The sequence below is a fragment of the Xyrauchen texanus genome, chromosome 1 (assembly GCF_025860055.1).
Source record: "Xyrauchen texanus isolate HMW12.3.18 chromosome 1, RBS_HiC_50CHRs, whole genome shotgun sequence".
Classification (NCBI taxonomy): domain Eukaryota; kingdom Metazoa; phylum Chordata; class Actinopteri; order Cypriniformes; family Catostomidae; genus Xyrauchen; species Xyrauchen texanus.
In genome coordinates this window covers 39,058,888-39,071,450 of record NC_068276.1, presented here as the reverse complement: position 1 = coordinate 39,071,450, position 12,563 = coordinate 39,058,888, and positions in this window count along the sequence as shown.

The following is a 12,563-nucleotide window of genomic DNA, read 5'->3' as shown; positions in this document are numbered from 1 at the left end:
AGACTTCCTTTGCAAACAGCTGGGGGAATAGATGACTATTGATGCTGCTTCATGTTTGGAGTCTTATTAACAGCTTGATTCACTAATAATTATGCCATTTGCTCCAAGCGGAATGCTCACGACTTCGACGCAAATTAAAAAGTTGTTTTTATTTCCTCTCTCGAATCTGCCATGTTTCTGTACATAATTTTTTATAATTTTCTCTCTGAGAGCGGAGTAAATATTTAACGATTCTACTGCATAGAGCATTTGAAGTAAACATCATTGGTGGACTCAAACTGGGTTAGCGGTTTAAGGCTGCTACACTAGGGAAAGCTCTTATGGAGCGTTTGGCAGATAGGAATGTGTAAGGTCTCTTTTGAGGCTGTAGAAAGAGCCGTGTCAGTTTGAAATTAAGTGGGCATACAGCAAATTAGATTTCTTAAAGCGCAACTGGACCCGTCTCTATAAGATTCTCATTGATCAACGGATCCCATATGTCAAATTGGGTTTCCACCAACATTGAAATGTTCTCAACTTTGGGGTGCATGATGAAGCATCACTTTCGCAAACCCTTGTTTCCTATCCGTCCTTCTGATGCATCGTCCCTGATGATATCAATGCATTAGAGCATTCTTCGACTCTAGGGTCCACGCCAACACTAGACTGACATATCTCCCGCCTTCGCTGGCGGTTCTGTAGCCGTTTTTATGCCGCTCTCCCCATGCTCCCTGAAATTAGAGACAGGTGTTAGACATAATTTAGCTCAGGTGCAAGCGCCCTTACCGCTTTCTCCCCCGGACGGGCGCTTGACCACGCGCCCGCTGCCACAGTCATGTTTATTCTATTTTTGTTCATGTGGAGGGGATATGTCATGTTCTGATGGTTCCTGTTTTTCATGTCTTTTATTTTGAAAAGTTAGTCCTGTTCATGTCTTCAGGTCCTTCATTTTTAAATTTGTTCACTTCCTTGTCTAGTCATGTAATTATTCTGTTCCCGCCATGTTTCATGTGTGTTTTCTCATTGGTTCCTTTGTTTATTAGTCTTGTCTTGTTATTGGTTCATATTTCATTGTCTTGTTATATTGTTTTCAGTCTTGTAGTTTCATTGGTGGTCTTGTTAACGTGTTACCCATGTCAATGTATTTTAGCCCTCACGTTTGCCATTGTCCTTTGTGGAGTATTGTTAATGTAACTTTGTTGTTGTTTTGCTTAAGTCAAGCCGAGTCAAGATTTAGTCAAGTCATGTTTTGTTTGTGTCAAGTCTAGTATAGTCATGTTCATGTTTATGTTTCATGTTTCTAGTTATGGTTTTTGGATCTCACTTTTGTTTAATAAACTGCACTTGTGTCCGTCTCTCCATCGTCATCGTCTTCATCCTTGCCAGCAATGTTAAACCATTGCCTACTTATTTATTACTTATTTATTTGTGGTGGTTCTTGTAAATTGAAACATGATTGTAAGTAACTTAATGATAAAAAGGAAGTAAAATGATAATACAGTTGCAACCATTTACTTAATTAATGAAAATGTTTGCAACTTTTAATTGAATGGAAATAAAGCATTTTCAAGATATTTGTAACTTGTGCATTATAATTTATTTACACAGAAATAATAACAATAATAATAATAATAATGTCAACAATAATAATGGTACCAATAATACTAGGATGAGTAAAGCAACAATTTGGCCCCCCAAAAAATAAAAACCCAACAAATTAGTTATTTTATAACCCAATGCATTGGGTAAAACTTTCTACCCAATGCATTGGGTTAAAATAACCCAACAATGGGTCGGTGCTATATCAACCCACCATTGGGCTATGTGTTGGGTCATTTTTAACCCAACTGATTTTAGTATCCACCAAGCACCAGAGATGCAAATTCACTGGCAGCAAGCTAATGATAATAAACTTGTTAATTTAATTAAAAGCAGATTCACACCAGAATAGCATCCGTCACTAGACCTAATCAGGGCCTTGAGATGGTGTTTCCTTGTGCATTAATATTTAATGTGTTTACCAGAGCCGGCGAAATGTATCTTAATGAAGCTGTCCACCAATCTTGATCATAAATAATTGAGCAGCTCACTTGATTTCTCGCTATTCTCTGTGGACTGCCCTCTGGTGTCGTTGGCTGCCGTTTTACTTTCAAACAATTCGTAATCATAAACAGACTAACTTTCTTGCACACACTCCGTCTATTATTTTGTAAAGTGGCTCATTTTGATGTCCTGATGTTTCAACTCGTTGGAGAGTGCACATCAGGGTAGACTATATTTAGCTGTCTCGGGTTCTTTGAGTCGTCATATTAAAGCTCCCGAATGAAGGTACAATGTGCAAATAAGAGCTTTCTTCAGTGCCGTAAACTCCAGCTGTCACTGTTTTGATGATTTGCACAGGTTCGCAATGTCTTTATGTGCGGCCTCAGATTTCATTTCTGAGTTTTGAATGATGTCCAAAGTTTTCTCTGAACCGAAAACATAGATCTTTGAGTCCGTATTGCAAATTATCTTTTTTCTTTTACCTGTTTCTCTGCAGTTGGAGTACAAATCTGTACCTCACCCCCAGTAATATAGTCTTATTGACAGCAATAGCATTGGTTGGGGTGTGTGTCTTTATTCTCATCATCATCAGAATACTGCACTGGAAGGAGAAGGTGAGATATCTGTATCTTTCATTTCTCCTTTTAATTTTCAGACTTAATTTCCTCTCAGTCATCATCAGATTTACTGATCAAACCAAACCCATTTTTGCATCATTGGCATCTACCACAGTCCCTGTTTCATCTCTGGATCTCTTTGAAACACGTACACTCCTGCATCTGTCAATCCTCTCTTCTTCCTATGCGGAAAATGAGTGTGACCTCACAGAGACTCACGAAAACACATACCTCAGCAGTGAACATGTGTGTGAAGATCTGAGCAGATGGGCGTGTCTGTGTGTGGCCCTGCCCTCGGGCACTCTCAGAGGGTGCTCCACACACACACACACACTGCTATGCTGCTAATTGCTTTGTTCTGTCCTTTCAGCATATCAAATCTGTTTCTCATAATCCCACACCACATGTCTTCTAGAGTGTTATGTGTGAATTTGTGCGGATGAGCCCGTGAGTTTGTGTCTCTCTATTTGGGAAGTTGACTGTTTCTTGTATGGAATCTGTACCTCTGAATATGTGAACTTGGGGAATACCAGAGTAGTCACAGATTAACTAGTGCATGCCAAAGTGTACTATGCTTTGTTTTCTGCATTCTGCTACATATTGCATATTGTCGAGCGTTCTAGCCTTACAACGTATACTCTTTGACCACAAGCCTGAACAGATGCAATCAATGCAAGAGGAGTCAACTCTAGGCACACGCGGAGGCAACACGCAGATGACGAAACAGTAAGTACAGTAAGACAAAATACACATTAAAAACACATTCTCTGAAAAAATTAAATATCTTATGCAGTGTTGTTTATAAAACAAGATCAATTTGATTGATCTTGTTTTAAGGATTTTTTTTTATATTTTTACAGGAAAACAATACAAAAATCATTATCAAGAATATGATTTTTGCCCTAATATCAAAGGTCTTATTAGAAAAAAAGACTTCTCTTTTAAGAAAGTTTTAAAAGTAGCACTTTTTTACATGATCTGAACTAAAGAAGCATAATTTATGAGACAACTGTTGTCAGATTTGATAGCTATTTTGGAATATGTTGTTTGATCTAGTGCTGCAAAAAACTAATTTGTTATAATATAATCATAAATCAAAAATAACTGGCTACAAATTTCATTGTCGATTAGTCAGATATGCATGCATGGAAAAACTTAGTTGATGTCGTCACAACCATTATATGTAGGAACAGTATGTGAGTTAGGAATTAAATTAAACTGTCCTTTTCTACATTATTATGTATTCTGTAAGGAATTAGCATGAATAAGTGAATTATAATTTATTCACTTATTGGAGTGATATTATTCTCATGGCTTATTGATAATAATATTACACATATTTAGGTATAGTTTTGAAGCGAAATCTATTAAAAACAGGGATGAGATAATTTATCAAAATATACCACAGTTCAAATCATCTTTGAATACAGACACATTTAATTGATATTCTAAACATAAACTAATCTAACACATACAACATGAAACAGGTTGGTGAGTATAGTGACAGAATGATAAATACCGTGAAAATGAACTTTATGGAGTCTGTTGACAATGCCTTAAGAACCATTTATCCTTCTTTGGGTCTAAATTGATTTACAATCAGTTTACCCAAAGTATTCAAATAATACACCTGCACTTTGAGCAAAAGTCTTGGAGATGTACTTGCATGTCGTTGAGTTTCCTTGTGTTGCTTCCTTTTTGTTGCTTGGTTCTTTGGCTCTTTGTCAAAAGTTCATTCCGTCGATGTGTTGGACTCTGTTATGATCGTGGATATTTATTATCTGGTTGAAGTGAGGCCTTCTGCAAGGAGGACTCACAACTCCCGTTGGGTGTGTAAACTGTAGAGCAGAGAGTGAGAGGCTTCCTTGAACTCTACATGACACGAAGGATCTGCAAGCACCAAGAGATGATTCCAAAAAGAGCATTGCAAGAGCGAAGTTCCGCAGAAGAGGAAGATCAAAAGAAGAAGAAGAGGGAGTTTTTCCTTGTGTCTTTTTAATTTAAATTGGCCGCACCCCAAAGGTGTCCTGAGCCAATCAGAAGAGACTTTCCAGAGTCACATGGCCGACTGGGCTGTCCTTTTCAAAAGTTGATTTATGATCCTTTGTGGAGGATTCTTACAAACTCCGGGTCAAAAATAGTGCATGTTTAATCATTAACTTTTATATCTTGAAAACGGTACAAGAGACAAGACATTCGTTGTCATCAGCATTCTCTACGTAAACAAGCAAGCATTTACATACTAAATATTCTTTCATGAATATTATACGTGTAAGTAACAAAACATGAAAATCCCTGTTTACAAATCATACTGGTTAATTAATTAGTTTTACAACATGGATAATACATTACACGTTATGAGAAACCTGATTGTCGGAGTATAATATCCAGTTGAACCTTGAAGTTACCATACAACATTAAAGATTATAATCATCGATTTGTTAGTTAGAAGTGATTACTAATCACTACATATATTTTAAAAGGTATATTGGCTATAATCATTAATTTGTCAGTTATACAAGTAATCACAGGTCATAGTAATTTTCTGAATTATCTAGCAAGGCTAGGTATGGTGCATATTTTATAGGGTTAAATCACAAGTACTGGGTTCATGGATTCCCTTTTAGCTGCTGTTTGCAGGATAATAATCACGTCTTGTGATCTGATGAGTCTAAGTGTAGCAAATTGGTTTATATCGGAGGACAAAACAGAGTGTGTTCTGAGACTTTCTAGGGAATTCCAGGGAGTGTGTTCTCTATCTTTAATTGCTTGTGACCCCTGCACCCAGGAGCCTCTTTGCAGAGATGGTCTTAATAGCAGTTTAGGCACCATGGATGAGTTTTATGACTCTCTAATGGCTCGGTGGGGGATCTCTCTAATCTGTGGAATGTGTTGTTGTGTTCATTTGATAGCTTTGTTCGTGGATAATCCTACACAAAAATGCATTTGCATTATAAAACTTATTTTATCTTGTTTTTTTTATTTTTTTTTTTATTTTATTATTAAAACCTTTTTTGTATTTTTTATTAAATATATTTTAGTTAAACACAGGAAATACAAATTAGCTTTATTAAATTAGATTAATTGATTCAATCGAATAAATAATCAAAGATTAATCATTTATCAAAATAATTGTCAGTTGCAGCCCTAATTTGATTGTAATCTTCACCAACTGTTTTAGAGATTTTGGACTTTCCCCATTCACGTAGATAGGAGCTTTACTTGTATGTACAGAAAATAGCTTCCCACAGGCTACTAGGAGGTGATAAAAACATGACTTGCCTTAAAGGGAATTTGGCAGTATGTGGTAAACCAAAGTATAGGTTATCATTAAGTGGTTCCAATAAACATGTTGGAGTTTAAAAAAAATAGAAAATGTCCCACACTCTGGCATTGCTTGTTAATAGCAATGTTATTTGCAAATGGCAAAGACCCTCTTCAGACATTTTTTTTTTCCATTATATTCATTGTCAACAAAATGCATCTATGTACACCGATCAGCCACAACATTAAAACCACCTGCCTAATATTAAGTAGGTCCCCCTCGTGCTGCCCAAACAGCGCCAACCCGCTTCTCAGAATAACATTCTGAGCTGATATTCTTCTCACCACAATTGTACAGAACGGTTATCTGAGTTACCGTAGACTTTGTCAGTTTGAACCAGTCTGGCCATTCTCTGTTGACCTCTCTCATCAAGGTGTTTCCATCCACAGATCTGCCCTTCACTGGATATTTTTTCTTTTTGGCACCATTCTGAGTCAATTCTAGAGACTGTTATGTGTGAAACTCCCAGGAGATCAGAAGTTACAGAAATACTCAAACCAAACCATCTGGCACCAACAATCTGTAGGTACAATCATGGAACTGTAGGTAGTACTCATTTGTGTACCTTTAAGAGTGCTTGTGTGTGTCCATCTCTTTGTAGGTCTCATGGAAGTCCTGGCTCTACTCTTAGTGTGCATGTTTATGAGAAGAGAAGAGCTGTTCTTGTGTTGGCGTCCTCTCAAAGCCATCTGCTGTGGGTGCCTGATTATGCACGCTGAAAACCATAATTGCTCTCTGCTCAGGGAAGCACTTCCCACTACACGACCTTCATTGGAGTTGACACTGCATTAAAATAACATGCTGGCTCCATATCTCTGTTCCTCAGCTCTGCAATTATATGCTTGACAAAAGGGAAGAGAGAGATAGAGAGAGGAAGAAAACATAGAGAGGGAGCATTTTGCCTTTGTCTTGTGTTGAAGAGTGGTGGATGGAGCATAGGATTTCCTGATGCACACATTCAGGTAATGATTAGCGTTGCTCACTTACTAAGTTATTAGAAGGTCAAGAATCAGTTCTGTTCGCCTCTGACTGTCTGAGAGAAACAACAAGCTCTGACTCTCCTGAATCTGTGAGCTGTGGAAGCTTCAGGAGGTCTAATATTCCATGTTGCTTCAACACTAGACTTTAACACGTGTATTGCTGTTTCTCGCGATCCAAATGTAGCACAACTCAAAATATGCTCTGCATCTAGTCAGAGATATGGTTTTCCACTTTTGTGGAAATGTTTATGCATTACATTTTATGATATGTATGACCATATGCCTTTACAAATCTGTGCAGTGGAAATGTCAGCCACTTTTCACAGCATGGCTTCCACACTCAAGAGACCTCTCATGAAAGTGCATGTTCTCATCGGACGTGGCTTAAAGCAGCAGATATACACAGCTCTTTCTTTCCTTCTTTCTTTTTTCTTTTTTATTCTTTCATCTCTCTCCATGCCCTCCATCTTCAATGCTTTGCCCCCGATTGATAGCTTGTAACTGAAGTGGCTTTAGCAGATAAGAGAGGGTAACCTTCAGTGCCTGTGAAAATAGCAGGGGACTCGGCAGATTGTTCCATCTCTATGGACTGTACCATTTGCATGTCTGAAAGGGGCACAATATTACAAACAGATAAAACACCGCATTTTTCTCCTCGCACATTGCTCCTTTCTTCATCCTACTCAGTGTTACAGACAAAAGTAGGGGAGCTACTGAGCTGTTCTCTATCATTTGCATGGGGCAGGAACACACCTTGCCTAGCAGCTTCATTCATTTAGACATCCGTAATTCAAGAAATGCATCAATGAAGAGATAAGGAGACTGCTACAACTGCACATTAATATCATTAAACATACAACATAATGACATTTGTCTTTTTCATAATGACATTTTGTATTTGTCTTTTTTGTTTGTTTGTTTTTTGTCACAACAGCTTCATTTTGTTATTTAAAAGAGTATTTGCATCAACCTCTTAAAATATAAGTGGCTCAATACAAGTTAAGCTCATTTGACAGCATTTGTGGCAAAATGTCGATTACAGCAAAAAACCCTCTTTAAAAAAGCAAACATTTAGGTTACAGTGAGTTACTTACAATGGAAGTGAATGGGTCTAATCCATAAACGTTAATATACACTGATTGAAAAGTATAGCCACAAAATGTAATCAATATACCTGTTAACATGATTTTAGAGAGAATTTTACAACATTGTAGCCATGATGGTGTAACGCTGTAAACTCTAACACACTAAAATTATGATTTAAACAACTTTGCAGCTCAAATAATACACAGACTTTTACAACAGAATTAATGTAAGTGATTTTATAGGATTATAAGCTTCACATTTCTGCCTTTAAACCATCCAAAAATTTGCCACATTCACTTCCATTGTAAGTGCCTTAATCTAACTGTGATTTTTCCTTTTTGTTTTTTAAGGAGGGATGAGTGGATATATATATATACATAAGTTGTAAAATTATATATATATATATATATATATATATATATATATATATATATATATATATATATATATATATATATATATATATTTTTAGAACTTTTTTGGTGGTAATCAAAATTATGCCACAAATGATGTCGATTCAGCTTAACTTGTATTGAACCCAGAATATTCCTGCATAAATACAATAAAGAAAATATTACATGCATATAGTGACAGTCACTTTGTTGTAAACAACCCTCAGTTTCATCATTAGATCAATATGGCATCTCAAGCTCATCCTTTAAAGTGAGGAGAATAGAGAGCATGATTTTGACATGAAAAGGTCTGTATGAAAATGCTTGAAAGTCAACATGATTGCATTTAATCTTCCATGCGGGAGACAGCCGATATATGTGGGTCACGTGAATGTCAGCCTGTGTGTTCATTGATGCTGTACTGCTTGCTGCCTACGGCTCCATCAGTACTTGAGTTGTGTGTTTTCTTGAGCTTGTCAGAGCCTTGAGGTATGGATGTTGTAGGACACATGTAGATCATAAAGGGTGCAACACATGAATGGCAGGTTGTTATCTAGACAACATGGAATCATCCCTTTGGTCTGTGCTAGAAAATATGATACTATACAATGTATCATTATGTTATTTCAGACAGTCAATCTTACAAAGACCATTATTTATAAGATGCTGCTTGAAGAATTAAAATGATCTGGAAGTCTTGCTATGTAGTAAAAAAAAAAGTCCCTATCAAGGCAAGACAGTCCACTTGGGAACAGGCAGCAATTTTCTACAGATACATTTTACATTTATGCATTTGGTAGACACTTTTATCCAAAGCGACTTACAGTGCAATTATTACAGGGACAATCCCCCAGAGCAACTTGGAGTTAAGTGCCTTGCTCAAGGACACAATGGTGGTGGCTGTGGGCATCGAACCAGCGACCTTCTGATTAACAGTCATGTGCTTTAGCCCACTACGCCACCACCACTCCTATACAAGTGGCATAAAAGTACAGCTCCCTATCTATCCTATCAATTTCCTAGCAGTAAAATCTGACAACAAAGAGATCATAAATTGTGGTCCTTCAGCTCAGATCACACAACAAACTTTATTTTTCAGGCTAGTCCACCTAATGCACATGCGCATTCTTGAGTTAACTGACAGGTGATGTCTGTATCTAAAAGATGATTGGCTCTTTTGGAGCTCAACAGTAATTTTGTACACCCGCCATTTTGGGTGTTCCATTTTCTTCCACTGATTTTAATACAAGTGCTCCATCTCGAGCCATACAGTCTCTGGGAGTAAGTCTGAGCTTGAAGGAGCATAAAAACTTTTTGTCTCTTTGTAGTTAAGTCAAGCACTTATAACAGGGAAATCAATCAGTCTGTAACTTTGCCTATGACTCACTAACAGGAAATGAGCCCACAGGTATGTTTCTCAGTATTTCTTGTGTGCTATAACCCTCAATTATTGTTCTGAAAGTCACTCATCAGTGAATAATTATGTTGATATGAGTCAGCACTGTATCATGCAAAATGAAACATATAGTGGTACATCCTTAGAGTAGATGTCATCTGTTCGCTCCTGAGCAGATAACGGAGGTGACAACGCTCAGTCAAATCCCCAGGTTCCTTTCAAAAAAGAAAGTAATCTCTTCCCTTTTCTGTCTGGCACATCAAGTTTTTTCACTCGTTTGCCATTTTGATTATGACCGACGTGCATTGCAACAGTTACAAGAGAAAAATATGCACCTGCCACTAAATATACATCCAGGTGACCCTTCCAGAACAGGAGCGCCAATTCACATTTGCCTCAAAGAGGGATCCAGTGTGTGATCACTCGTACTAGCTGAGAACAGACACCGTTTTTTCCATCACTGAGACAGGATAATCACTGTGCATACACACGCGCGTGCGCACACACACACACACACACACACACACACACACACACACACACACACACACACTCGCTCTCCAGGATTGGCAGTGTGTATTATTATCAGTCTCAGGCAGCAAGTGTCTGGTGTTGGCTCTATCTGTGATCGCACACAGAGGTATTTTGCTGTGGTAAAGTGTGCCATTGTGTGTGTAATGAGTTCTCCGTCTGTCTGTCTCTCTCCCTTCATCGCTTTGTGTCTGTCCTTTCCTGTCCCAATGAATCAAACGCCACTGTATTGTGTTCGCATTCAACTCAACAGCAAGGTTAACATGTGGGAGCCAGTCTCTTTGGATTGTGAGGTTACTGAGAGCATGTAGTCATCTCTGATTGTTTGTGTTACAGAAAGCAGATGACTGGGAGAAGAGACAGGAAGCCCATCGCTTCCATTTTGATGTCATGTTAGAATATGGAAAGCATTACGAGTAAATACAGACAAGATCTGCCCTGCATTCATTACATCAAATGGTTTATTTAATAATTTAATTTATATTTATGCATTTAAAAATGCCTGCAACCAGGGGAATCCATCTTAAGGCAAATTAGGAGTTTCTACTGGATCTGTCGATGTCTGAAGAGGCATGTTTCTTTTTTCATTTGTCATGATGAATGTTTACATGAACCTAAACACATAAGGATGTTTGCACATTGAGTATTTGGTGTACCTTTCAGTGCCATTTTTAAATGTTGGTGTGGCATAAACATAATTAGTTATAATAGTCTTTCTTTTCCCTTATTTGTTAAAGTAACATTGGTAACTATTCCTCTCATGTTTTGGAGATTCACATGGTAAATTTTGAAGGATTTATTTACTTGTCTGTCTTTATGTGTATGGATGTGTCTGTGTGAGATAGTTCTTTTGTTTCACTGAATCTCTAAACAGCTGTAATTTAGGCGCATGTCAAAAATATGTGTAAACATATTTAGCTGCATTGTGCCAGGCCCTTTTCTGCAAGTTCATGTTATCTGCTCTAAACTGATTTTATTAGGAATTTAACTTGTAACCAGATAACCTCGCACAACTGATTAATAGTTGGTAGGGTGCAGGACATATACTATAGTAATGTCAAAAAAAGAAAAAACAATCACGCAGACTACCTTAGCTTGCAAAGAATATCACAAAACGTTTATTTGAACGTTTCGGTCACACGACCTTCGTCAGAAATGTATAAAACAGGAGTGCAAAACCACCAAATTTAAAATATCAACACGTCTGATGTTAGATAGAGGAACTCTAGAATACAACAAACACCTACTGGCAAACTTTTTACAAATTTTATAAAAGACAAAGAAAATATTTAATTTTTAAATACAGATTTAAAAAACATTTTTTACAATAACAGTAGATTACAACCAGAAGAGGACCAACAACATTATATAAAGATCATTTAAAGACTCTAAAAAGTATTTTTATTGTAAAAAAAGAAATAAGGTATCCTGTATTTAAGAATGAAATATTTTCCTTGTCTTTTATAACATTTTGAATAAGTTCGCCAGAAGGTTGTATTCTAGAGTTACTTTATCTAATTGACTGTTATTGGTTATATGGTTACATCTCGGTTATAAGATGTGTTGATTGACATATTTTATATTTGGTGGATTGGCACTCTGTGTTTTGTAAATGCCTGACAAAGATTATGTGACTGAAACGTTGCAATAAATGTTTTGTGATATTCTTTGCAAGCTTTTTATCTTCTTTTTTTAATTATTATTCTAACTTTTTCTAACAATTTCCATTGGATAGCAAAGAAATACAACTCTCTAAAACATGTCAAGCTCATAGTCAACAAAGCAGGTTGCTCTATTTCAGCATGCACTGTCCTCTATATTTACGTTCTAGCAATTCCCCTGAGTGTCGTTCATTCTTAGACTGTCTTCTTTCCAATAATTTTTTTTCTTTATTAACACTGATGCCTTTGTTCATGTATTTTCCTTGATTTCTGAGTCAGAAATATTATGAATAGTATACTTGTTTTTTAAAACACTGGAACTTAAAGGTGTATTACTGAAGAATGTGCTCTGAAGGATTTTGTTCTTAGATGTATATATATCTGAGAGTTGCTCTCATCCATGCATTAATTTGTATGCTAATCTCTTTTACATTTATATGGTGTTGTTATGGTGTCGTACATGCACTAATTGATTTCACTTTCAAAGGCAAAATCAATTCTAAAACCACCAATACCGCATAGTTGCATATTAGATCTGAATTTGTATTTGTTA